At 37.9% G+C, this 26,694-nt stretch overlaps 1 long non-coding RNA gene across 3 annotated transcripts in view; it reads right to left on the reverse strand.

Moving 5' to 3' along the window:
* Positions 1–227: 227 nt before the first annotated feature.
* The window catches only part of LOC121084987, a 95,014-nt gene continuing 68,547 nt past the window's right edge, over positions 228–26,694 (reverse strand). For 2 of the 3 annotated variants that reach the window (XR_005826917.1, XR_005826916.1), the window contains exon 5: positions 3,003–3,293. This is a non-coding gene — a long non-coding RNA (uncharacterized LOC121084987). The other variant, XR_005826918.1, reaches the window with a different exon arrangement.

Here is a 26,694-nt window from a genome sequence, read left to right on the forward strand (position 1 = left end):
TTTCCTGTGGATAATTTTTCCCCCTTTTTTTTTTTTTTTTTTTTGGGGGGGGGGGGCAAATAACATTTAAAGGCAGCTAGTAATCTATAATTTCCATGTCATTGACTGAAACTTTCCAGAAATAACAGAGGCAAGGCACTTAATGTAAGTACTGCAGTAAAAGTGCAAAAAGATGACAATGTAATAAAGAAATCAATTCCCCAATAGAAGCAAAAAACCACAAAGCATTCAGAATGGATTTTAATCATGTCCAATTTTCATAGCTATTTGAATTGACCTATTTCTGATACAGATTCTTACCTTACTATAAGCCCCCAGATTCTTGTTTTAACAGCAATTTTTAGTAGTTAAATGAAATATGAAGTATTTCACCGCCTAAAGTAGGCAGTAACATGTGAATGCTGGAATCTAGGCTTTGTTGTCATTTACATTAGTTTGTAATGCTTAGCATTTTCGTTTTAAAATAATCTCATAGAAAAAGCCGGTCCCCAACTAAGAATGCATGCAACACATGATTTTAATGGGATGACAGAAAAATCTAAGAAACAAAGAATATTCCATTAACAGGTAAAGTGGTGCCTTTGTAATGAAAACATCTACTGTCCTTCCATCCACTCCTGCACTGGTAACTATGGCTTGCTGCAGCTTGCTCTCTCATTGAGCCCCTTGGACTTCACAGTGCCTTCTTTGGGAGGGTCCATTTGGTTGTGGTGTAGGCAACCTCCTTAACATCCAGCCCAAATCAATAAGCCAACATTGAATTACATTCTGTGTTTCCCCATCTCAGTCCATTCTCTCCTGCTCAGTCCCTCCCCAGAAGCAGCTCTGGGGTTTTGTGTGGCAGCAAGTGACACACAGATGACAACTACTTTCTTTCATCTTTCCTGCTCCCAGGTGTTTCAGCTCCTTGGCACATTTCTTATCCATCCTCTGAGCTCTCAGGAGACATATTTGGCCTCACTGTCTACCCTTGGCTTTCTGTAGACCTCAGCCCTTTCTTCTGCATGTTCAAATACTTTTCATGGGAGAGCACTGCTTGGCATCTGCCAGCTCTATTGTTCTTACAACCTGTTCTTGCATGATTTAGGACTACAATCCCACTTCAATAAACTAAAATTGACATTATATACTGTTGCCAGTACTGCAGCAGCTGCAGCAATGAACAATTCCTGACAGGAATCACCAAGAACCTCCGAGCTAAATGTGACTTCTTCCTTACCTGCAGTTTACTTCCTTTCTTGTCAGGAGCCTGAGCTTACAGACATGGGAGAACTAATGAAAGATGTCATACAAGACCCCATGACAATCCTACAAGCAGCAAACTGACAACTCTTCTACATGTCTTTTCCCCATAATTTGGCTCCTTGCAAGGCAAATTATTTGTGACAAAGAAGGATTTTCTATATGAGCTTGTAAGGAGTCATTCACACCCCCAATTCTGTACAAACCATTCAACAAACAAAATATTCTGAATAATAAGGAAAACAGATTAAAACTGAAAATCACTGTTCTCCAGATTACAAGGAGCTTGGCCATAATCACACCTTCCTGCTCACATTGTTATATAGCCTGGCTAGGCAGGAGAAAGGTCTCCAGGTATGAAAGAGGCTAAGAACCTCTGCCGCAAACAACCCAAATCTATCTGTAGCCAGCACATCACTCCTTCCCTCAGAGCAAGCCAGATGCACTTCCAAAGAACTGCAGATTTACAGTCTCCTTTTTCATGATCTCTGCTTTTCTTTCTCTGCCTTTCACAGCTATTTGAAGATCATTGCTAGACTCAAAAATAGGTACATATGTAAAAGTTCGTTGGTTTTTTTTTTTTTCTCAACTGACCTAAATTGGTCCTTTCAAGCACAGCACCTGGGTGCTGGCTGTGGAGGTTAGTCTTTACTTGGGAGAATGGCCCCGTGGACCTGCTGAGGAAGTCAATTGTAGGAATCTCAAACCCACACAAAGGGACTGGGTTTGAGAGAGGATCACAGGGCTTATCTGCCTTTGCTTCTAGGACTTTGCTTTGATCTTTTTCAGCTCATTGGCCACAGAAAGTTGCTCTCTTCTGATGGCTGTGTGGTAACTCATGAAAGGGAACGTGGCCTGTTTATTCCACTTATTGTGGGCTGATAACTATATTACAAAGCTATAATCAGCAGCAATGATTAAATCTCAGAACCCATACTTAAGGCTGAAATGGCTAGAGACTGAAGTGTCAAGGTTAGACCATACTGTTGTCCCTGCTTCATGGACAGAACTCACCAGGAATGTTAATCAACACATTCCACAGCCCCTATCGGCCCACACAATTTCTCTTTAATCCCTTATTCCAGAACTGACAGACTTAACAGCTGTTTTGAAAAATGGAGGGAATGTGGAAAGACCTATTTTCTAGCATGCACTATATATAAAAATATCAGTGTCAGCTGGCAGACAACCTTTCCTTTCAAAAATACAGCTTTGCAAGCTAAAACCCAGCTGGGATGAAAGGCAACTTTACATAAAGGCAGTGCTTCTCTGCCTGTCATTCTCTCCACTCTTAAAGCAGTGAAGGCTGCTTATCACCTCATATACACTTGCCAGAAAGAAAATAAGAAAGAAAGAAAGAAGGAAAAAAAGAATAAAGAAAAAACTGGAAAGAGAGAAAGAGAAGCTGCTCACAAGCATTAACTGATGCCAAAGAAAGTTGCTCAGGATAATCCCTATGCTTCAGAATTTAAGAATGACAATCACAAAGATTTGTTACTGTTGTGGAGTTTACTGGGAGATGCATCCTGTTGAGGCGTCTGGAAGCACTGGTCCTGCAGAGGTTACATGCACGGCTGCTCAGGCTTCAAAATGTGGGCACTTCTCATGTTCCATTGTTCAACAATTTCCAAAAATGTCTTTGGGCTCTATCAGTTCTTTGGCCTTGGGATAGGTTTGCAACATCCAAGTTCAGCTCAAATGTGAAAAATGTATTCTTGCAAATTTTTAATTTCATTTCTTTCTTTCTCCAGCTTCTGGAATTAATTTACTTGATTATTATTTTTATATGATGTGTTAAACAATTCAAGGAATTAATTTAAGTTGATCTCCATCATTTAAACTTAAATTTTAAAAGCTTGTGGTCAGTTTAGTCCAGAAGGACTGTTCTTACTTCTTACCAAGTATGTCTTCATTGTTTTCTCACTTGGAATCTTCCGTCTGAAGTATTTGATCTCTGTTTTCAAGTAAAGGCTTCAGTTTTCACTGTGGAGAATTTGTCCTAGTTTGTTTAAGATTAGGAAATTTAACATGAAGGCATCCATTATCAGAACCTGTTTGATGAATACAAAATGTACATTTAATTCAATAATCAGGTTTGAATCAAGCTTCAGTCAGTAGGAGGAAAACAATGTTCTATCAATGAATGCAGCACAGAGGGATTTGCTGTTCTCAACTTTTTTCCTAAATCTTTTCAGCTCTGAGGTGAAGCTTTACATAAACCTTGTAAAGAGAAAACCTCTGAAGGATCTGAATTTCTATCCTGCTAAGCACAGAAAGGGTTGATGAGTCACTGCAAAGCCTTTCCAAACTTATCTGAACATGCCTGATGTGGGATTTAGGTTGGGAATGCATAGGCACAAGGCACTCAAAGCATAACCTGGAGTTTCTGGCTGCAATCTAGTTGGAAGGATATTAAAGCAACTTTCCTTGGGGCTGCCTAGGGTTCCATCAAGCAGAAACAAGCACACAGATTTGCAAATGTTAAAAAAAAAAACAAAAACAACTCAAACCCCAACACTAAAAGCCAAGCCACTTCAAACACTCAGCATTTCGGGGTTTGGCTCATTTATATTTCCAGTGAAGAACTGTAATACTATCAGAGCATACAGCTTCCAGCTGACATGCAAAACTTGCCCATGATGGAGTGGGAAAAAGGTTGGAGGGTTTTGGCCCCATTTATCTGCACCTTGGCTGCTCCTCCTGGGAAAGTGATGCTTCAATGCCGCCTTGTGGCTTCCTGCTCCAGAAAAAGGGGTCATCCCAGCAAGATATGGTGCTGCTACTACCTTGTGTTTGCTCTGTGGTATTGAACAACTATTCTGTTTTTTTTTTAATATCATAAACACAGAGCTCTGGAACTGAGTTTGTGATTAGAGATAGTGCTTAGATCTGATGAACATCATTAATCTGATGAACACAGTGAATGTTGCAGCTCACTGCAGTGCCCCTGGTGCCCCTGGATGGGGTTAGGCTGCTGCCCCAGGGAGACCAGATTTGAGATGGTCAGTAGGGTAAGTGCAAACAGATGTTCTCAGCTTTTCCTTCTCTCCAGCTACACTATCTTCCCCAGAGCTGCCAGCAGGAGCCTCCGTTCACTCAGGACTGATCCTTCTGGTAAGAACAGGCATCTGCCAAAGCCATGAGAGGAGGGAGTAGCACAGCCAGCCACCTCTTGCACTAAAATGTAGGATACCATCTTGCACAATCGTACTGAAGTGTCATAACAAAGCCATAGTACTAGTGATGAATGGGGACAGGCCGCCAGAACAAACACCCCCTACTCTCTTCTCAGACACAGTCAAAATGATAAGGCCATACTTTCGCTTATGAAGTCTCCTCACAAACCCCATTAATCTTCCATGTTTAGCTGAAACTGCAACAGCACACACCACCTCACACAGACCCTGCTAACTTGGGATAGCATAGGATAGAATAGCTCCCATGGGGTGCCCTGCTGGCAATGAGGAAGGAGAGGAATACATACTTGAATTTTAAGCTTTGAGAAGTAGAATGTTAAACCCAGGTCTAAGCTTTGGTCCTCTAAAGCTCACCTTTCCTAAACTGGAATTGAATGAAGAATTTCAACATTTTACATTGTGTGAGGCTTTGCCTTTTTTAGCTTATATTTATGTATTGAGCTCAGGTAACAGGCAGGGCAACTCAAACTACCCAAACTCTCAATACAAATCCAGGAAATATTGAACATTTCAGAAAAAAAGGACAAGAGGTCAGACATGATGTTATTCAGACTAAGGGGAACTTGCTAAAGCAGAACAGAGAGGTCATTAGGTGCCCCATCCCTGGAAACAAACAGTCTAAATTTTGAATTATTTGTGTTTGGAGTGTCATTATGTGTATTATAACCTGCTTGTTTAAAATTAACATGAAAACCCATCACTCTTTGGCAATGTCTGCTGGGAAGATGAGTTTGAGAAAAGCTGCTGCCACAAGCATTTTTAGGGATTTAATTGCCTGCTCTGGCAGCCAATCCAAAGTCTTGATTTAATTTCCTGTATTTTGTCAAGGTTATAATTAGCTTTATAACTTGTGACGAAGATCTGCAAAGTTGAAGTAAGTTGTTTGTAGCTGGAACCACAGTTTTGCTGGGTATCCCTTCCCAAATCCTCCCAGGGACCTTGCCTATACAGTGACTTACTGTCATTTTCCTGTGATAAAAATAAATTACAAAGGCCTAGCATCAATTATTCACTAAACCACCTAGGTTTTCCTTTTCTGTTCGATCCTTAACAGAATCCTCTAACATCCAATGCAGATACAGCTTGATTTTAGATCCCAGGATGTTTAAAACTGTCCTTTACACTTTCCTAATCACCAGCATTTGTAACATGCCTATCTGCCCCCAAACTCCACACATACACCATATTCTGAAGCTCTGAATTTCTGTACAACTTGTTTCCTGCAAACGCAGTCAGACACTAGGACATGAACCTTGATTAAAATTGAAGTGGATATGTTTTATGTCAGTATGTTTACACATCAAACAAAACTGAAATACTACCCTCCTTTGGAAAATATATTCCAACTCAATTTGCCAGGGAAATGTCATAGGTAAATATCACAGCACAAGCTCTACACAAATGTACTTTTTACGTTCAGTGACATGTTTGAGATTGAGAATTCTTTTGGGACACGATATTTGTCTATATGCTTGGTATCTAGAAATGATGCTTTTTGTCAAATAGTAATAATTTATTTCTGCTATACAGCTATGCATTTCTCTTACAATGGGAGGCACAATAAAATGGTCTTCTGTGTGATACCATCAGAAAAAAACAAAATACTGGTTTTCAGAGTTTGCCATGACTATTAAAAAAGTACATTTTAAGTATAACAAAGTGCTAGGTAATGATATTAACAACACAACACATAACAAAGAGATTAAAAAGGCATAAATATCTTTTTTTCTGATTTCTTTCTGATTTTGGTGTCTTTTTGTTGTTTGGTTACTCTGCCACCATTTTAAAATGCTACCTCTAACAGGGGCCTTTCTCCAGGCAACATTAAAGAACCCATTCTGTCACCCTAATCACAATAATTTATAGCCTTCTAGGTATCCTGAAACAATGTGTTAGGAGTATTCATGGAGTTCCAGGTTGAAAAATATAAATAAAAATATAAAAACTCTTCTGACTTCTCTTTGTGTTAACCCTGCTGCTTCTATACACTGTGAGTGAGGAATCTAGTTTTATATCATATCTTGGCAGTATGAAAGAGAGAAGGCTGAGAAGAACACTATCTTGGGACTTACTTGCTTCTGTCAGTTTATGTCACAACATTACATTTATTTTAATGAGGGGGTGTTACATTTCATGTCTGCCTATGATAACTAGATTAAAACAAATGGAAAAAGACATGAAAGCCATCAAATTCTAAAGCATTAGACATTTTTATAGCTAATGAAACCACTGTATTAAATTAGAAAAGATAATCTGTTAAATTAGAAAAAATAAACACAGTTGGTTTATAAAAAAGAAAACTTAAATAAAAAATCTTCATCAATCAGTTATAAAACCATGTTTGTTAAAGGTAGACAAAACTGTTTATTCCTCCTCAGAAGAATTCTCTGCAGAATTTCCTCCAAAGTTTCTGGTTCTGGCCGCTAGCAGAGAACACACATAAACTCAAACAGGCAAGTAACATGCTCTAGCATGGTATCTTTCATGCTGTTACTATTCCTTGTGTGAATGGCATGAAAAAAAATCAATACACTAGCTGTATTGTGAAGGGAAAAGATACCTTTAGCTGCTGAACAATACAGTCCTGGAGTTTACTCTCCTTGAAGCAGTGTGTACAACTGTTGTTTGATCAGAGTACTGTGTGAGCCATGCAGTACGTGTTACATTCTGCTACAGCCCTACACTGCTGGCAACTCTTGACTTACAATGTCTCCTTCCATCCTCCTGTAGCAGACACCAAAGGGAAAGACAGCTGCCTGCTACTGGCTTTTAACCCAAATGAACTAAAAGGGGTTATACAGTCACCTTTACTTTGATCTCAACAGAAGTTGAAGAGACATCTGTTTCCTTGGACTGTATTTATCTCTAGATAAGAACTGTCAAATAAAAGTGCTTATTTATTAAAAAAAAAAAACAACCCAACAACACAACAACTTTGTTGTTAGACTAAGAACAGAATGAAAGACAGAACAAAAGCATGAGAAATAGGACATTGCTCTATGTTAGCCTTTGTACTGAATTCAGAGGATAAAAGAATTAACTCACAATTTGCTGTGGGACAAACAAATGCTGAAAAACAATTTTAAGCCAAATACCACCTAGGCCACCATTCTTATGGCTTGAGGTGACATGTTACAAACTGCAGCTAGTTCTACCATTGAAAAAAAGATACTGCTTTGAATTCAGATAAAAGATACAGAAAATAATTTCCACTCAATCCTCTACCAGCTTTTGCTTCATTCTATATTTCATAATTTATTTTCCCACCCATAATATTAATTTCATTATAGGCAATTCACTCTTCACCTGTGCAAATAAAGTTGCATGCATATGTGTATGAAATTTTTATATCACTAATTGAGCTATCTTTTCAAACAACCCAATTAATGTACTTTCTTTATGAAAATTAATTTGTTTCTATATTTGCTTTATAAGCTTGCTGCTTGTACACCACTTGTTTATGGAAAAAATGTGAGGGATTTTAGTATAAACAAGACATGTGACTCTAATCTTTCGTTCTTAATTTTCATCTCTCTCTTTGATAACTTTGCATCAAAGTGCTAATAACATCTCGCTGGTTTTCATTACGAACTCAAATGCCACATAATTCTCTTTCCACCTAATCACATTGTTTGTCCTTCTTAAAAAGAATATTTACATTATATATTGTCTCTTAATCTGTCAAATCATTCTTCTGTTCTGCTGCTAACTGTAAACTGTCAGCTGAATGTATTTCTAGAAGAGTATGAACCATCATGTGATACATGTCTCTTTCATAACCTGAAAAGAACTAGATGCATAGGATGTCAAGGGTAGAGCTACAAATGTTACCCATCTCTATTAATGTAGCATTGTTAAGAGTGTTAGCACTGTTGCCTGAATTTGTCCTCAAGTTAATCTCCCCAACTCTTGTTCCAAGTCTCAAACCAGATCCAAAACCTTTAGGTTAAGCTAAGAAAATACCCCAACCTTTTCTTCCGGGCAGAATTTCTACCCCACACTGCCCACACTGTCTGAGCATAAGGTCTGGAATAGGTGCAATTCACTCACAGAGAAAAAATTTCTATGTATAAGAAAGGCATGACTATAGTCTGAGATTTTGTATTCTTGGAAATCTGGAAAGAAGCCAGTGGCCTGCGGTCCACTATTCAATTCAAGCTCATTTGCACAGCAGGTCCTGTCAAAGCTTTTCTCAGGCTGCATCATGATTTTATAAATTCTTCTATGCTTTCTATTTCCTAAAATAAAAGGCAGAAAGATTCTTGGCATAACTCATAATCATGGTATAGCTGAATAAGTCAGAGATGACATCCTGGTCTTATCCACTTGTCCAGTAATGAAATTGTGCAGTGTGAGACCATGGTCCTCATGGCCATAGTGCACTCTCTGCTCTTCATTGACTGCCAAGAGCTTTGATTCCTCTAGCGGTAAAAGTGGGGACAGAAAGAGTCACCACTTTTTTTCAGAGCATGAAGCAATTATCAGGTGTTCACACTCAAGTCCAACACTGAGTGTACACTTTATCTCCATGTTGCTCTGCAGCACAACAGGGTTAACAACACCCTCCTTCAGAGTATTTCATTGGGTTTGGCTGCACACAGTCCATTTTGGTAGGTGTACCACAGCCTGAGATACAGACCTCCACAGTGCTGCTTGCTGCAAGACATGGGACAAATAGAGGCTGGTGCTGTCAAGGAAAGAACATCTTATTTTCTTTCAAAATAGCTAATGCACTCTCTCGAGGAAACTTCCAGGTGCTCTGTTCATGCTGTTATCCTTAGGAAGGTTTCAGCTGGCACTTGAATTTTTAAATTGCACAGAGCCATTTAGGTTCGAAGTTTGCATTGACTTCTACATTTAAGTTCCCTGTAACTGTGAAAATTATATGCTAGGTATGCACACTGTCAAGATATACATTTTGGTAAAAAAACCCAAAAATCCAAACTAATAACTGTGTCATGTTTCATGCTTACTACATGACTTCTCTGGCTCTCACAGACACATTAGTTTCTCTACATTTTATCTTTAGGAAATAAAAATAGATCTAGTCTCTCATAAAACTTCCTAGGCATGAGTCAGTGCGGGGCCTCCTCCAAAGTCTAGTCAGGATGACATACAAGATTCACGGTGTATGTCACCTCAGTCTGCAGAGACATGGAAATAACAGCTTTGGTAGAAAGTGAAGACAGCTACGCACAAAGCAAAACCTGCTAATTTTATCATTTCATTCTTTTCTCCTTTTATTCAATCCCCATCTTTCGCTGTGTCTTGTGATTCTCAAAACTATTAACTGCCTAGATTGAGTATCACTACTTCTTTACTACATTGGTAATACAGATTCTTCCGTAAAATAAAGCATTTGGAGTGTTTCAGTCAGAGGAAGCACAGGAACAAGATGTACAGTGACTGTCTGAGCCACCAGAAAGTACAAATGATGCCTCTAGAAAGCACAACTGTTTTACCATCCATGCGGCACCTGTGTTTTGGGACAGCACGCAACTTAAGGAAAATTTTCTTAAGCCAACATCCAGGTCACTTAGATTTCAGATAAGAAAGATGTTGCTTGCTTAGGTGTTTTCTTCCTAGCAGCACTGAATGGTGGGGAGGTTCAAACAAATATCCCTCAATCCCTCAGACTGACATTTTCACTAGACATATTTTTGTGCTTAACTTTCAACAACACCATGCTTCAGCCATCAAAGAAGTATGGTCTCCCCAAAAGTTAAGCTACTGAATTTTTATGTAAGTAAAAGTTATTAATTTCTTTTAAATAATGTATGAGCGCTCATTTACTACACAGAAGCAATCTGCTTTGACTTTGCATGCATGGTAACCAGAGCTGCTGTTTTATTTATTGTTAGTTATTTATTGTTACAACTTTAAATAAAGATTAAAAAATAAAAGATAAATGAAGATAAAAAGTGCTCAAATAAATCTCATAAAGATTGTATGGTATGTGCAACTAAATAGACAAAAGTATTGCTCTCTGGTCAAAAATATACTTCATTAAATTTGAAAACTTAAAATTTCACAGAGTTCAAACCATTCTGTATTTTAAAAATATTATAATCTTGTTTTCTTTCAAATATTACATTTTTCCAATCATTTATAAACAAGCAATTCTGGCACAAATTTTCACACATGTACAAAGGCACTAGGAGACTGAATTTGTTAATTCTGTTCCAGTAGAAAGCTACAAGACATGACTAGGAGTGATTGGGCCAGATTACCTTACCCTTTTGTGTAAAGACTATTTGTGTTGGACAGACACTTAAAGATTTTTTATATGCAATATGTAATCTCTAGAACACACATAATGATAATGGTAACCATTGTAAAATGAGTGTTCAGTGTGTCAGGATGTGTCGGCTATTCTGACTGATGGTCTCTCAATCTGTGATACTCTGAGAGTAATCTAAGCTACTAAGGCTGATACAATTATCCTGAAATGTGTTAAAACTTATGAATGTAAGAGAGGATTGAAAAATCTTTGGCTGGCTAACTAAAAGTAGTTGCTCCTATGCCAGCCCTGAATTTTGGAAAGAAGAGAATATAAGGGCTCTGAGGTGCATACAGAGGACTGCATCAAAGTCACTCAGTGATGCCCTTAGTCAAACTTTGAGATCAGTGAATTTTGCAGCTGGTTATGTCCCAGAAGCAGAGCCCCAGAGCCAGTAATTGCTGAGATTAGCATTTAGAATAGGTCCTCCCTGTTGATATTCCTGTTGGCATTATGTGGCATCTGGGGTTCCACCAGCTCATTTAGTTATTCATATCCCCTAAGCCCAAGAAAATATTACAGAATTGTATGTGTCAGGTGTTTTAAATCCAGTACTTCACTATTTGCTGACAGAACAGATATTTCACATCTTGAATGTATGACTGGTTCTTTAGTCATGTGAAACTGGGGCCCACTTTTCAAGGCAACAGAAATTTCAGCAGCCTGCAAATATTTCTTTACCAGGAAGCAAGCAGACACAAGTTCTTCAGGTATATAGGTACCTCACCTGGGTTTTAGCCACCAAAATAATGATACTTAAGGTAGCTCTAGAGAGTCTGGGTAGAAACAAAGTGCTTAGCATCTAGAGATAATAATGCTGCCAATTCCTGTAAGTTTTCCTTAAGTTCTCTTTTATGTCTCTATTTCCCATTGCGTTTTACCTCCTCTCCTTCTGTTAAGGAAGTGATTTTATTCTCTTTCATTGCCTATTTGAGAGAAATCAAGCTGTGATTTTAATGTCCACAGTTACTGGCAGAAGGTGTGAAGAGTACCCACACCTCAGCCTTTTCTGCAGAGGCATTAGCTATATGCGTACTACACACATATTAGTGAACTGAAGAGGAGCAGGGCACTGTCTTTGGTTCTGGCAACCATGCAGCTCAACCTTCCTCCTCCACAAAACACTCTGGTCTCATCCATACCATCTCTGAGTATTCCATGCTTTGCATTAACCCCCCAGTTATACACAGGCCTTTTCTGGGATAGCACTAGTTATAAAGAACTTAAAATGTATTTTCAGTAATCAGTGAATCAATTAAATCTAGAATTGTTCTGATACTACTGCCTTGGAAAAGTTTCATGGAAACCTCATGGCTCTGACTGGTTCTTTTTATTTGAAATAAAATATTGCAATTTTATACTGTTGAGTAGCTCAATTCCAGAATCCAAGTTCATTTCAGTGACAGTCAAGACACTTACTTGCTTTCCCTGCCCCCCCATTCTCTGTATTTAAAAGACATAATTCTCACATGCTTGTCCCTGCCATGGTGTTTCAGAAATGAATCAGAAATGACAGGTAGCTGAATGGCTTTTTAGAAAATCCCACTTTGGAGAATTCATTAATCTAAAAGCTTAACAAAGCTACTTAGAATTCTGATCATTCTGATCAATTCTGTTTCCCTCTTAGATACAATGTATTAATAATGATAGAGCCTTATACAGAGACCTTTCCCTCCAAGGTTGTAACTGGTAATGATGGATGAATGCCTATAGCACCACTTCTGCACCGGAGATTATTCACTTCACTTTTTCAGTTCAGTTTCTACCACTTCCATCCCTGCATCCCTGTTTCTAAAGAAGAAGAGTAAGGTACAGTGCAACAGAGTAATTTGCAATAGTGTAGGAAGCACATGGCATTGGTGAAAATATAAAAGTCTGAATAGAGAAGAAAGATAAAGATGAAAAACTCATACAGTGCAAAAAAGGAAGCAAATCAAGTTTGTTCTTCAATATGAAGTAAAGTTTTCAAGATTGACAAGATATGGGAGAGTAATAACCAAATATTAATTCCGTAATATCTGAAGTTCTTTGCTTTTTGAAGTTATTGAGTATATGTTAACCCAAAAAAGAGAACTAAGTAACACTTTCTGGAAGACCCTTACCTAGTACTCAGATTGCAAGTGAAACACAAAGACTTAAAATATTTTGCAACTTGTGACAAGGATTTTCCTGAATCTTTTACAGATGTTCATCCCCATCACCAGTTTTAGGTTTATGAAGTCTAACACCAAAATGTCATGTCTTGCTTTTTTGTAGTAACAAGATCATTAATTCATCCCACTTCCTGAAGCACTGTGCTAGAAAAGAGAGTGAAGGAGAGCTTCCAAGGCTTCTATGATAGCTCAGCAAGGTGAGTGGAGATCACAGAAGAACATATGTGTTCTGTGTCAGAGTGCACATGATAACTTGGCTTTGGGTTCTATGCTCGTTCTTTTTCTCTCTGTTCTACCCACTCACCTCATCCCACATCTATCCCTGTTCCCAAACCTAGGCTCATCACAACAGAGATCTAACCACTGCCTCTTCCCTGTCAGTCAAAGCTATCCTTAGTCTTGTTCTTATCCTAAAGATAACAGGTCCACTGAACTCTACTGCTGTCTGCTTCCAGCCCGTTATCTGCCCTGCCATCTGCTTTATACTAATCTAATGTAATCCTAAAAAAAGCCAAACCCAAAACCCCAAACAAAAACTCTTGCAAATTCCTGTTCTATTGCTCATGTGATTGTTAATATAAATCCAAGAATGTTACTCCTGTCAGTCAAAGCTTGGTACTGTTTGAAGGGGCTTCTGTTCTAGCTGCCCGTGAAGGTAGTCCTGGACTGGGCATAACTAAAAATATGTGTTAGAAAGAAATTAACTCCCTGGCAAATGGTAGTTATATGATAAAGTCACTTGACCTGAAGTCATGCTGGGGAGGGGAGGCTTTGCCTATGGAGAACTTCTGAAGAAGCAGGAATTAACTTTAGGCTACTTCCTTCTGTAGAAAATTGAGCACTGCTCTTTAGACATGTGTGAAATCAAAGCATAAATACATTTTCTGTTCAGAGCTTACTGAACTGGTTGGGTGTGATTGGTGATTACTTCTCTCACCACTGTGTTTTAAGGGGTTCCTGAGCTCCTCTGCAAAAGCAGAAAGCTGCCTCTTACAGCCCACTTGAACTACTCTGACTGGTCAAAACTCAACTCCATCTGTAGCAATATGACATCTAGAGTGACAACATGGTTTATGACATCAAGTCTTCCCTCACACTCCCCATGACATATTTCTTCCTTCTAGTCCCCAAAAGCTTCCACTGCCTCTCCCCTCTTTGAAGGGGCTCCAGTCTTAATCACTTTTTTGTCTCCACCCTATTTCTAGTCATCTCATTCCAAAATATTAGTTCAAGTCTTATCTCTATGATGCTTACACTGAGATTGACTTCTTTAATTCTGATTTGTCTCCTCATATGACAAGTAATTTTTTTTTTTAATTTTTTCTGACATCTTCTCATGCTTTTGAAAGGAATTAAGGAGGCAGTAAGAAAAGGTGCAATTTTATTGCCATTGGGTCCTGCTTATAAAAGTTTATGGGTCTGGTCCTTGTGTGACCAGGGATTGTGCATGTGGTCCATCATGTCATTCCATGGCATCCCCAGCTTCAGCTCTGGCACAGTTCCAGAATTGCTCGGGTACCTTTAGGAGCTTGAGGAAGCTGAGGAGGGCAGGCAGGCACCAGGCAAGGGTGCTGATTAGATAAAATCATTGCATACCTGAACTAGAGGCCTTCTTTAAATACATCACATAATATAGCAGCCATTCCTTTCTAAATAAAAGCTCATGTTCAACCTGGACAGATTTGTATGAGATACAAACTATCCTTTCATTTACTGGAGAATAATGTAGATGAATATACATTTAAGTTTAAATAAAAAATATATTCCTAATTTTCTAGTCTATTGAGTTTTACAATTTAACATAACTGATGGTATCCAGAATTGCAGGGGCTAGCAATCTTCTTTGAGACAAATGCAAGTTACAGACTTACTCTGACTTGGTGGCTTGCATTTAAAATGCTGCATTTAAGGTTTTCTCTCCATTATGCTTCTCTCTATTAAGATTCAATTATTAATATCTGTTAATATATGTTGGCATTTAAATATATTTCTCTACTGTTAGTATGCTCTTCCCTTTGCTGAAAAATGTAGTTTATTCAATTATTTCAACGGAAACAGCTTTTTATCAGGTAGCAAATTTGTTACAAATGGCTAGTTATCCTCAGTATATTTGTAAAAAAGTAATGAAGAAGCAAGCCTGGCTGGGGGAGATGTACAAGAAAAGGTCTTTTAATACAGCTTTGTGTGTTTATGTTGAAGAATACAAGTATAATTTCTTTTTTTTTTTTCCTTGCTAGATTCTTGCATTTGCCAACCACACATAGTTAGCCTGTTCAAACCTCACAATACAACTGCCTGCCTTTACCACTCCAGCACCAACTCCCTCTTGCCGCACCACTGCACTGAACCTTGACCTGTGGAGATTAGGTCACCCTAGAGAAAAGGCTAAAGACTAGTTTGGTCTCCCAGCCCTTTTGATCTTATCTTTTCTTCTCAGACTTCCAGGGGGATTACCAGAAAAGGTAGTCTGCTAGTTCTTTGGTGATTTTTTGTGTATTTCATACTTGTTCTTTCCTCCAACAAGAGTATTTAAATGATACCTTCTGGAATCTGAAACAGTATTATCGAATCGTAACCAATGATACGGTACTAGAAGATTATCAACTGTTGTTGAAGTTAAAACATTTGTTAAACTGATAGCAAAACTACAAGGGCATTACTGTACATTCTGAACATACATAAAAGTTGCCAGCATGACTGAAGACTTTAAGTTGAATACGAAATCAAGTAATAAAGCAACAAAATTGCTTGAAAAGAATTGTGTACATCTATAAAAGACCTTTTATTTCTCTGCCTGGTATCTAATATTGCCATCCATCCAGACAACAGTCATTCCCTTCTGGCTACAATGGCACAAACTTTGATGTCCACATGTAGTGAAGGGAAGTATTATACCTACCACAGCAGTGGCAAATATGTCAATGTAACGCTTTTGCCCAAACTGCACAAAACCATAACAAAGAAGCATAAAAATAAATTAATTATAGAACAACAGGATATGAGACTCTTTGGATTAAAATTGTGTATAAGAAAGATAAATTAGACTTTGCCGTTCTGAATTACTTATAAATAATAATGGTGGACCCTATCTATATGCACTTATAAAAGTGTGGATATACTTCCTTGATTTCAAGAGAAATAAAACTGAATCCTGACTGATGGAATATGAGCAAAAGTCTATGCAGTTTTCTCACCTCCCTGCAACATCAGGTTTCAAATTTTCCAGATTTTGTCACCAAAAAGGTAGGTTCACTCTTTTTTTTTTTTGTTTTTTCCACTTGCTACTGGGTTTACAAGTATGCAAAAAGTAGGTTTTATTCCTCAGTAAGAACACAGGGGCCAATGGGTTTTACGGTTGTATGGGAAGTCAACAGCAGAGCCCAAGGCAATGCCTACAGGTTCTAACCCCATGTACATTGTGCTAACCAACAACCCCTCTCTGTGAACCGTGTTCTCATGAGAGAGAATGAGAAAATGAGAACCAGACATGTTCTCATTGCTGCAGTTTCCTAAGCAGTGAAAGCAAAAGAAGCTCCCATGCTCATCTATATTGCAATGTCTATCTTTTCTGGAGATCCTCAGACTGATGTGTCCTCCTCCTCCTAAACCTGACAGAATATTATTCAGTGCTTTCCTAGCTTGATATCTGCATATGAAGTGTAATTCACCTTTGCACCACTTCTGTTAAGTATTCTCATCTAATTATTCACCTAGATGTGTAGGTTGGAACTCTCAACAGGTTTGAAAGTTACAAAGCATCAAACACATCCTTTTGGCCACTTGCACTTTTAAAGTCCCGGTTGTGAATTGACTATCTCAGTCTGACCTTGATAAAATCCATGCAGCTGTGACCCATGGCAGCAGATACTGTAGATTAATATGTTCCAGTTGCTCAGGTGACTTCTCACATGTCATAAACAGACACTACTGTTTATCACATATATTAAGCTACACTGTATTTTATCTAATAGTTTAATTGTAAATCAGCAAAACATTAGGAGGTCTTTGGGCCTGTAAGTATTTGACAATTAATTACAATCTGCATGTACCATACTGTGCTCTGAATTCAAGCATTTGCTCTGTGTTCTAGATGTTCTGGAAATCATGTCTTTTCAGTTTGCACTTTCACCTATCTAAGCAAAAGCAATGCCATGCCAAGACTCACACACTTCCCAGACTTGGTCATTCAGCTTTCTGTCAGAACAAACATACATAAGCCCTCAATATCTACGTGTGGGAGCTGAACCTTTCTTTGGACATACACTTTCCTTTAATGAGGCTCTGAACCAGCTGACTTGACAAAGCTAATTGTGAAGTTTTCTCTCCACAAATACAGCATTTTGCATTTTACCTTAGCTACAGTATTGTCCAGTGACTAGATGTGAATAGTTGTTATAATAAGCCATTATTTCTGCAGAGACTATTTGAAGCTTATCTTGTGCAGAACACCAGAATAGAGGGCTGCATGTGCTTTGTTTTATTGAAGCTTTTAAGTTGCTCAGTGAACTGTGATCTTTAAAGAAGCTTGACTTTGATAGCTTTATGTCCAATCAGATTTTCATCAAACCCAGTGCTAAGCAAGGATCCCATTACTGTTCACATAGCTGTGTTAATGAATTATAAGCAATACAAGATGACATGGTTCTGTCCCACCATTTTTTCCTTCTCTTGTTCAAAGCTTAGACTTCATTCCTCCTACTGAAGTCCATCTGCAACTGCAAAGCCTTTGGTTACAGAAGGGAACTCTAAAAGGATACCCTAATGTCATACTCCCTCAGGTTCACCCCATCATTAGATACTCAGCTTCTGGCCAACAGTAATATCAGTTTGTACTTGCATTCACAAATTTACTGTTGTAGTTTTTTTGCAAGTTGTGAATTTTTTAAATGCAACTGGACTTTCAAAGTGCTAACTTGCTAGAAGGCAGCAAGATGAGATAGATTCTGGACAAGCTTTGGTGCCTGGGCTTGTAATGGCCTTTCATTCTATAAAAGGTCTTTCAGTCTATAAAAGGGCTATAAAGGTTGAAAATTAGTACTGTGAAATACCAGAGCAGGGAGGGGTGCGTGTGTGCATGTGAAGGGGAGGGATAAGGTTGCAAACCTTTACAGAACATATTTGAAATGCAGGGTTAAGAGAAAAACCAAAAAGGATGTGTCTGAATATAAAAAAGAGCGTTTCAAAAAACCCCACAAAAATTAAGGTTCTTTTTGGTCTTACATGGGTCTTTTAGGGCATAGAAGGAAACTTGCAGAGATCATAACACTCATCACAATCAGTTCTCTGACAAGCATCTGTGGCTTTGTGAAACAGGCCATTTCTCACTGATGAAAATCTGCTGTTCTGATTCATTGTCATGTAAAGAGCTCCATCTTGTTTAAATACAGTTATTATCAAAAGTACGATCCTAAGATGGAGTTCTGTAGTGCCTAGAAGCTGGGTCCAGACATGGCTTTCCACTCTTTCCAGTTGCCAAAGGGAGCAGGAAACCAGATGCTGGAAAATGGATTCTCTAGTATGCAGCAAAAGGGAAATTAGCACATCCAGCCACAAACAATGCATTTTCTTTGTCATTTCAGAAGATAACTTTGCATTTCTAGCTCTGAGTTTGGTGATCTTCAATATGAAAGACAACTTCCAACATAACGCCTCCAAGAAGCCTGTTCTCAAAGAGCTTCAATGATTAAAACAATACTGAGAGATTATTTTCAAAATACTGAGCCCAGAGAGGCCTTTCTAGAATAATCTAATAGAGTCTTTCCAACAGTCTCATTCTTATTGTCCAAGTCAGCTGCAAATTTTGATATAATATAGAACTGCAGTAGAGTAAGTTATCAGTTAACCTATGCATTCCTTGCCCTATCACTCTTTTCACTAGACTGAATTTACTTTGGATACATTTATTAAAATCATCTCAGTTGCAAACACTCCAGCCTTAGTGAGAAACGAACACACCAGTGTTAGTCAGGGAAGGGGAAGAGATTTGAGAGTACATGCTAAACAGTGAAGAGTTAGTCAGAACAAAAGTCTAGATTAAAACACAAGCCCAAGATTAATGACAAATATAGCAGAACAAAACCAACTAGTTTGACTACCTTACTGCAAGTGCAGGTCACTTTCTAATCTTTCTATCACTTGGCTAAGCTGTGTGGCTCTCTAATGGAATATTAATCTGGTTTAGTTGTAATTAGCAAAACCAGTCATCACTTAAATAACAAACACGGAAGGTAACTCCCCAAAAGGCTTGCATTCGGCCCTCTAATTATGGCAATGAACTTGCACAGCTCTCCTTAATGGCGTCTGCAAGTATTATTCAACAAGGTTTTAAAGAAAACATTAACAGGCAACACATGCACACAATTAACTATGTGCACTCACACAGGTACAGCCTGAAGGTCACTTGGAATATCAGTTTGTTTTTTCAATCCATATTTTGAAGGGCTTATAACTTGTTGGCTGCCCTTGCAGCAGAGCTAGCCGGGGCCGTGCTTTGTTTACATGTTCACCAGTGCGCCTCATGGTGAAAGCAGGCAGCGTTGTCCAGCCAGACCTGATGAGACCAAATATATACTCAAGTGATTTTCTAAATTGCAGGAGTCCACCACAGGTTCTCTACTTGTTTGTATATTTTTTCATTTTTTTTCCCCTAGTGAGAGCATACCAAATGCTCTTTTAGCAATGATGGGATTTTTATGACTTTAAATAATTATGCACTAGTCTCTGGAGCTTAATACATACTATTTAGCAGTACCTTACTCCTTGCCTTCTGGCCACAATATGTCTACAGTGACCCCATCATGACAGAGTGCTGTAGACATTCATTTTAACAGCACAACTCCTGCATATTACATAATCTACATTATTCTCAGCAGCGTCTCATGAAACTAAGTGCTTGGATAATTGCAATATTGCACAGAGTCATTGAAGTTAATTTAAAATCAGTTCAATCAATACATAGTTTCACTGGGAGAAGTGGAATATCAGTCTAAGACCTGAAGTCTCTGAGGAAATTGTCAACTACCCCCATGCCTTGTGTCCAGTAAAAATTTTGTCACTTTGAACACTAATGCTCACCAACAGCCTTGGAATATTAAAATCCAGATTGTTTACCATGCTTTGGATATATTCCTGCATATGCACTCTTCAATACTACAGTCCAGAAAGTACTGAATAGCATCCTACCATACTTTATGTATCTAGATACCAGATAGATAAAAGCAATGGTGAAAACTTACAGTATGTCCAGAGCTCCAATGCCACTAATATTTTTTTATTACAGAAGAAGCTACAGCTCATTGTTAGGTTTCTGCTGCTTAAAAATAAAGAACAATGGCAAGAGTCATAGGGAGGAAGAGAGTAAGGGAGGAAGGAAAGAAGGACTGTATAGTGGGTTAGAATAGAATAATTTCCGTATTTAATCTTCCAATTGACAAGTAATTAGAGATGACCAGAAATATTTCCACAAATGAAAATTTCATTTAAAATGTTCCCACAACAAGCATGAAGGACTTTGCTCAAATATATTCACTAGCTCACAGGTGATATTTTATAGTAATGGAAAAAATGAGATAATCTCTTTTGGCACACGCACCTTTTAATCATATGGGTTTGAAAATATTTGAATCCACCACCCGAAGCATGGCTTATGGCACAGAGCAAGTGTGTGCGGTGAGAGACACTCAGTTCCTTGTTCCAAAGTCCATGGCTTAGGTTCATGTATGCTGAAGGTGTAGGAGCGTGGTAAGAGCAGAACAAACAAAATTCCCGTAAAAGTTTATTACATACTCTGTTTTGGCTACAGTGAACTTTGGTAAAGTGTAGCAGTAATAACCTGTTCCTTGGGCCATATTGTACTTATACATTTACTTGTCTCACTTTCCCCTCTTCCCTTTCTGGAAATTCTCTGGTAAGTGTAATGAAAGATGTTCAGCAATTTTAAGAGTGATGAGTTACTCTTATCTGCTGTGAAGACACAAGGGATTACCCAAGATACTTTCTCAGCTATGAAGAGAGAAAAGCTGAAACGTAGGAGAAGATGATGGTAAATACAAAACATTCACACGACACTATAAATTTGCATGATGCTTTTCACAGAGAGATGACATACTGTAGCTTTGCAGTGGGATCAGAAAGGGCTGGGTGGGCAGTAGTATGGTGCAACTAGGTGCAAGCACAGACAGAGAAACTTATGCTGACCAGCATTAGCACCTCTCTTCTGAAAGTGCAAAAGGCTTCAGGAGTACAGTGATCTGCAGTCTGTTGCCCTATAGTCCTTTTCAAAATCCGCTTGTACCAGGAAGAACTACAGCTAAAGCTGCAGAAAGGAATACAGACATATCCTGGTTTATATTTATCATTCCTAAGAACAGGTCAAAATCCCATAAAACATGAGATCCACACAAACATTCACCTTTGAGAAAACTGAACTTAACCTAGATTTTGTCTAGGTTAAGGGGGGATGCTGGTGACATCTGATTCTAGGTAGATGAAACTTACACAGAGAAATGAACTCAGACACATTTTAAAGGGGTAGATAATGACTATTTCTGTGATACATTAGATTTGGCCTATGGAACACCTATGGAACCAAAAGATCTGTCCTTTAATCAACACGAATTCACATAGTTTTACAGTTTTAACTGAAATTATGCATGTAAACAACTTTTCTCGAGTAAGTTTGTTCTTAACACTCTTTAAATAACTTGCAGTAACAAGTTATTCTCAAGTATAAAAAGTATAGTGTTAATATTGGCATGCTAAGAATAATGCTACCTTTCTCATTAGTAGTTCTGTCATTCTGTTAGAAGACAACAGATTTTTGTGACTCCATTAGCAAAGCACAGTTTGAAGGGAGATATCTTTCTTTTAGCCAACTGATGTAATTGGGAGAAAAAAACAACCAAACGAAGAGGTATACTTTGGAAAAAACTGCAACCTTCAGTTTAGCACAGATTAAAAAAACCCACCTGCACCGAGTTTAACTAGGTTATGTTAATGAGTTTGAGAACCTGAAAGAGAAGATGTTGATGTCTGTACAGAATGGGGGAGTTTAAGAAGAGACCAGAGAGAGAAGGAGAAAGAGGGAAAAAATGACGATCTCAGTGGAACCTTAAGTGCTTGTGGGCAGACAGGGCATGGAGAGGTTAAAATATACCGTAGAAGCAATAGCCCTCCTTTGTGATTTTGAATTCCATCAGAATATTATTTCCTAGACTCGTTTATGGAAGGTGCTTCATGTCTTCCTTCAGGACCAGAAGCAATTCAGAGATGCTGTGTTTTGTCAGTGAAAAATGCAAGACTTCATGTCACAGTATTTATAAAACATTAATTATCTCAACTTTTCCTGCTGGAGAAAAGCCTGATCAAATCAAATCAAATTCACTGATAAATCCTCTGTTTGTTAAAAAAAAACTGAACTGAGCCAAATATCAAAGGCAACCTGAAACTAGGTGATCCTGGATATTCACATATCAATGCAAATAATTTACAGTGTTACAGCTGGAAGGTTATTTTATAGCATCTCAGTGCTATCTCAGTACACATAATATTCACTATCAGGTAAATACTGGTTCAGAATTCATAATAAGTACCCAACACAGCTGGTTAAAACCTAGCCTAGGCACCAGGCTGAAATCACCACAGTTATCCTTAGTCACATTCCAGTAAAATCTGTGAAGCATTGCCTAGCCAAGCACACATTTGGGATAAAGGGTTTTTTTCCCTCTTAAAGCAATGTTAATACAGAACAAGATTTCCAGAACTAGCTAGCGAGTGTCCTAGGTGACCCTAAGACAAAAGGATAGGAGCCATATTTAGCTGTCACTTTTTGAGTCATAAGGAAGTCGCAGCAGAAGTGTTACAGTGATAACAATTTGACTGTGCAGGGAAGGATGGAGTGGTACCTCTCTTACAGTTTTTCAAGTTCCATTCAGGAAATCCCTACTCGCTGAGATGAAACATCATCACTTGCTGAACTACAAAGTTAGTTTTCCAATATAGTGCCGGATATCCTATATGCAGATATCCTGTGGAAGCAGGATGAGCCTGGAAGAAAAGGAGTGAACATTAAGTCTGTTTGACTTCACCTTGTAGTCACCCTTTACAAAATACTGCCTTTCAGAGAATGTTTCTAATGAGCTACATGGGAACAATTGGTACTCAACAGCATAGTATTTAGGGAATGATCTAATTAATCTGGATGTGATGCAGAATATATCTTCAAGTATAATAGTAAGGATTTAGAAACCAATGCTACTTACAATTACCTACGCAAGGAGTGTATTTTTAACAGGCATTTAAACCTGCACACACACACAAAATAGAATGTTTTTACATCCAAGTTATTACTTTCAAAAATGAAATTAATCCGAAAATTTTGTATTACTTATTTCCTAAAAATAAAACCTGACATTTAACCGTCAAGAGGTTGTTATAGACTCAACATCTCCACACACTGGTAAGTAGAGCTAGAACAAAACATACCTTTCTTCTCCTTTTTCTTGAGAAAATACATCGGACTAAACTGTTTTCAAACAGATAATAAGATGTTACTATTATTTTTTACATTGCATAAATACTTGCTCTGCTATCCCATATTTTTAAATTATTTTCCAGGTGAGATAATTGGTAGCAAACAAACCTCAGCAGGTTTTCTGTATGGAATCAGTGTCATACACAAAACAGAGTAAAACTGGTAAGGTTTAGATAATGATACAACTTGCTACAGATTACTTGGCTATTTTATTCGTGTTCTGGGGGACGTTTTTAGCTTTCATTTGTATAGAAACTCTTCTTGTGAGGAAAAACAATCCTGAAACAAAGCTTTTGTCTTCTCTCCAGATAAAGTACAGAAGAATTTTCTTCTAAGCCCCCTTTTTGTCATGTATTTTCATAGGTATATTAAGGTTTCTTTTCTATAAGCAATGCATTTTTTCTTACATCGCTCCTGCACTGAGAAGAAGCCAAATAAAGTGGCTGAAAACTGCCATCTACTGCCTCCGGGAGAAATAGCTGAAGTTGAGCAGTTGCACCATGACTGGAAGAGCAAAAGAAATTCTGGCATGATCCTTCTCAGGCCACTACAGGGAAGATTAGGAATTTGGGAGGAAGCACTTTTTCCCTTAAATTTTGTGCTCCATCAGACCCAGAGGTTTTTATTCACAGCAGTAATGAGATGTTTCCCATGTGGAAAAATGCACTTCAGCAGCGCTGAACTTTTTCATGGAGTGCATCATCTGATACATCATGACTATGGCTTTAAAACCCACTAATGCATATAGTTAGCTCCATTTTGTATGTACATACATAGCTACGTATTGATATATGTACACAGATCATCCACTATGTTGCTTTTTTGGCCTTGGCATACTGGAAATTATTTCATATGAACATCTGTAGCAGCACAGTTGAACTTAAGTCAGTTGTCAGACATTAAAATTATGAATATAAAGCTGGATTTTACATCTGTTTCCTTACTCTTTTGCTCTAAAACTACTTGACCCTGTTTCTCCATTTCTACACAGCAGACAAAAAACCTCTATCTCGTATCCCCTTGAACTTCAGAGTTATCTTGGTATAACTGTCCCAGTTCATTGAGAGAGTACCTCTATCTGCAGTTGGTTTTGCTGCTCTATTTGGGCTACTGTACTGACATCCTAAATCTGCAAAAAAACCTACTTTTCCTCTTATTTCATGAAGACCTGCTATCTCCTAAAATAGAAGATGTATTGCATGCAGATTTTGTGAAGGCTGTGTGGCAGTGCACTAAACCACTGCAGTTATGACAGTCTTTTCCAGCTCCTAGAAAGCTGGAGGACTTTCCAATTCATAAGGATGATAATGAGAAGAGGGAGAAGCAAAAAAAGAAATAGAGGAAAGGTTTCTGAGTGCAGTACCACTGCAGGACTAACAAAGGAACACTAAGACTCCAAATTACATATGAAAGTGTTGAAACAGACCTAAATACACTAAATGTGTGTACTTGTGTTATGTCAATGGTTTCTTTTCAGACACTTCGAACATATATTAAGTCTCAAGCAGGTCTGGTTGAAACTAGTTGCTAACAGGAACGTAATTATCATGGAACATAAAGGGTCTGAAAAGGAATGAGTGTATGAAAAAGCTTAATGAGAAATTTTGTCTCTTATATGCAGAGAATTATCAACTACTGCTTAGAACTTGCTCCCAAATCTGGTGATACTCAAAACTAATGGATTACTTTTCTTAAAGGAGCATATGTATATTCAGTTGGAAGGAACATGGGACAGCCCACATAATACAACTTTAAAGTCTTGAATATGTTGGGCAGGCAGTTCCAAAAAAACACGCATTTTTTTCATTTTACCCTACCATATGCTATTTTATATACTTCACACACTGCATACTTTCTTGAAAATGTGCCAAATGCAGAAACTAAGATAATGATGTTCTCCAAATTAACTCTGTTGTTTTTGTGTATCCCAGCTGAATTCCATCAAGAGTTTACATCCTGCAAAAGATAAAGCTATTTATACTCCATATGATGTGACAAATGGGACTTGAGACATCACTGTTAGTCATGTCATCTTATTTTTCCCACAGTGGTTGAAGTGAACCTGATCTACCTCATTTTGAAAGAAGGTGAGCAGCGGTCTACTGTCGTGTAGTTGAGTTTCAGTATTCATGCATTGAAGGGGCAGTACCTTCCTTCTGAGGATACAATAATACCATAAGTCAATTTGTCTAGTGTAACTTATAATCACACTTTCAACTAAATGCAACAGCACATTCAGCAGATAGGTAAGTCCTGTGAGAGAAAAGGTTTGAAGTTTAGATCATGGCTACATTCAGATTACAGATTTACAGCATTATCTGTCTGATACCCATTTCTGAAAGAGATCTTACAGTATATAAAAGGATAAAATTCAGTCTGTGACCTCTTTGGAAGCGGAACAGTTGTGCATTTCCCCACCACTTTGTTTCCCTATATGTTTTTATCTACTCAACATTTCTTTCAATAGCCTAGCCTGAAAAGTATATTTAATGTGATTAGTATTTATGATGGGAGAAAAGGAAAAAAACCCCCCATAGTTCACAGTTCTACATACACAGTTTAATCTGAAAAGTTGGAGACATTTTTTCCTGGCTCAAGGAACTAAACCAAAAATGATCTCAACTGACAGATGAGTTCTGTTTGCTTTGTGGCAAAAGCAAAAAACTTTTTTAATTGATAACAAATTTAGAAGTCACTAAGTCACAACATGAACTACAAACATCAATGAAGTGCAAAGCCATTTTTTTCTCTTATTTATCTGCAGAATGTTTGTGACAGCCATAAACCACTTTGCAGCTCTTGACACATGAAGAACTTTCCCCTATTGCCTGACAAGCCAAATTATTTATCTCCACAATTCTTTAAAAAACAGTTTCTAATATGTTGATGAGTATAAGAAATAGTTCATTACTCTATTGGTGGATGCAAAAAAAAGCGATTGTTTTGTCAAAATTAATAAACAGACTACAAACAAAACTACAAGTCATAGATCATTATATTGGTATACTCTTCATATGAAAAGATAAAGATATTTGGAAATAAACTCCTGTATTATTCTTAACCCATTCCATGGTTTGGATTTGAAAATGAGATCACTGAAGATGCTGACTGGGAGAGATACGCAAGGAAGTCTCTTGAAATATGAAGGAGAATGAGACTTTAAAAAAATTCCTTTTACCTTTATTTTTTACAAATGGCATTCCTCACCAGTGAGGGAAATAATAGGCAATGTGCTTTCCACAATGCTGCAATGAGTTGTTCTGGAGTTACACAACACCAGGGCTGGGAACA

The sequence above is a fragment of the Falco naumanni genome, chromosome 3, assembly GCF_017639655.2.
Source record: "Falco naumanni isolate bFalNau1 chromosome 3, bFalNau1.pat, whole genome shotgun sequence".
In the NCBI taxonomy this organism is placed as follows: Eukaryota; Metazoa; Chordata; class Aves; order Falconiformes; family Falconidae; genus Falco; species Falco naumanni.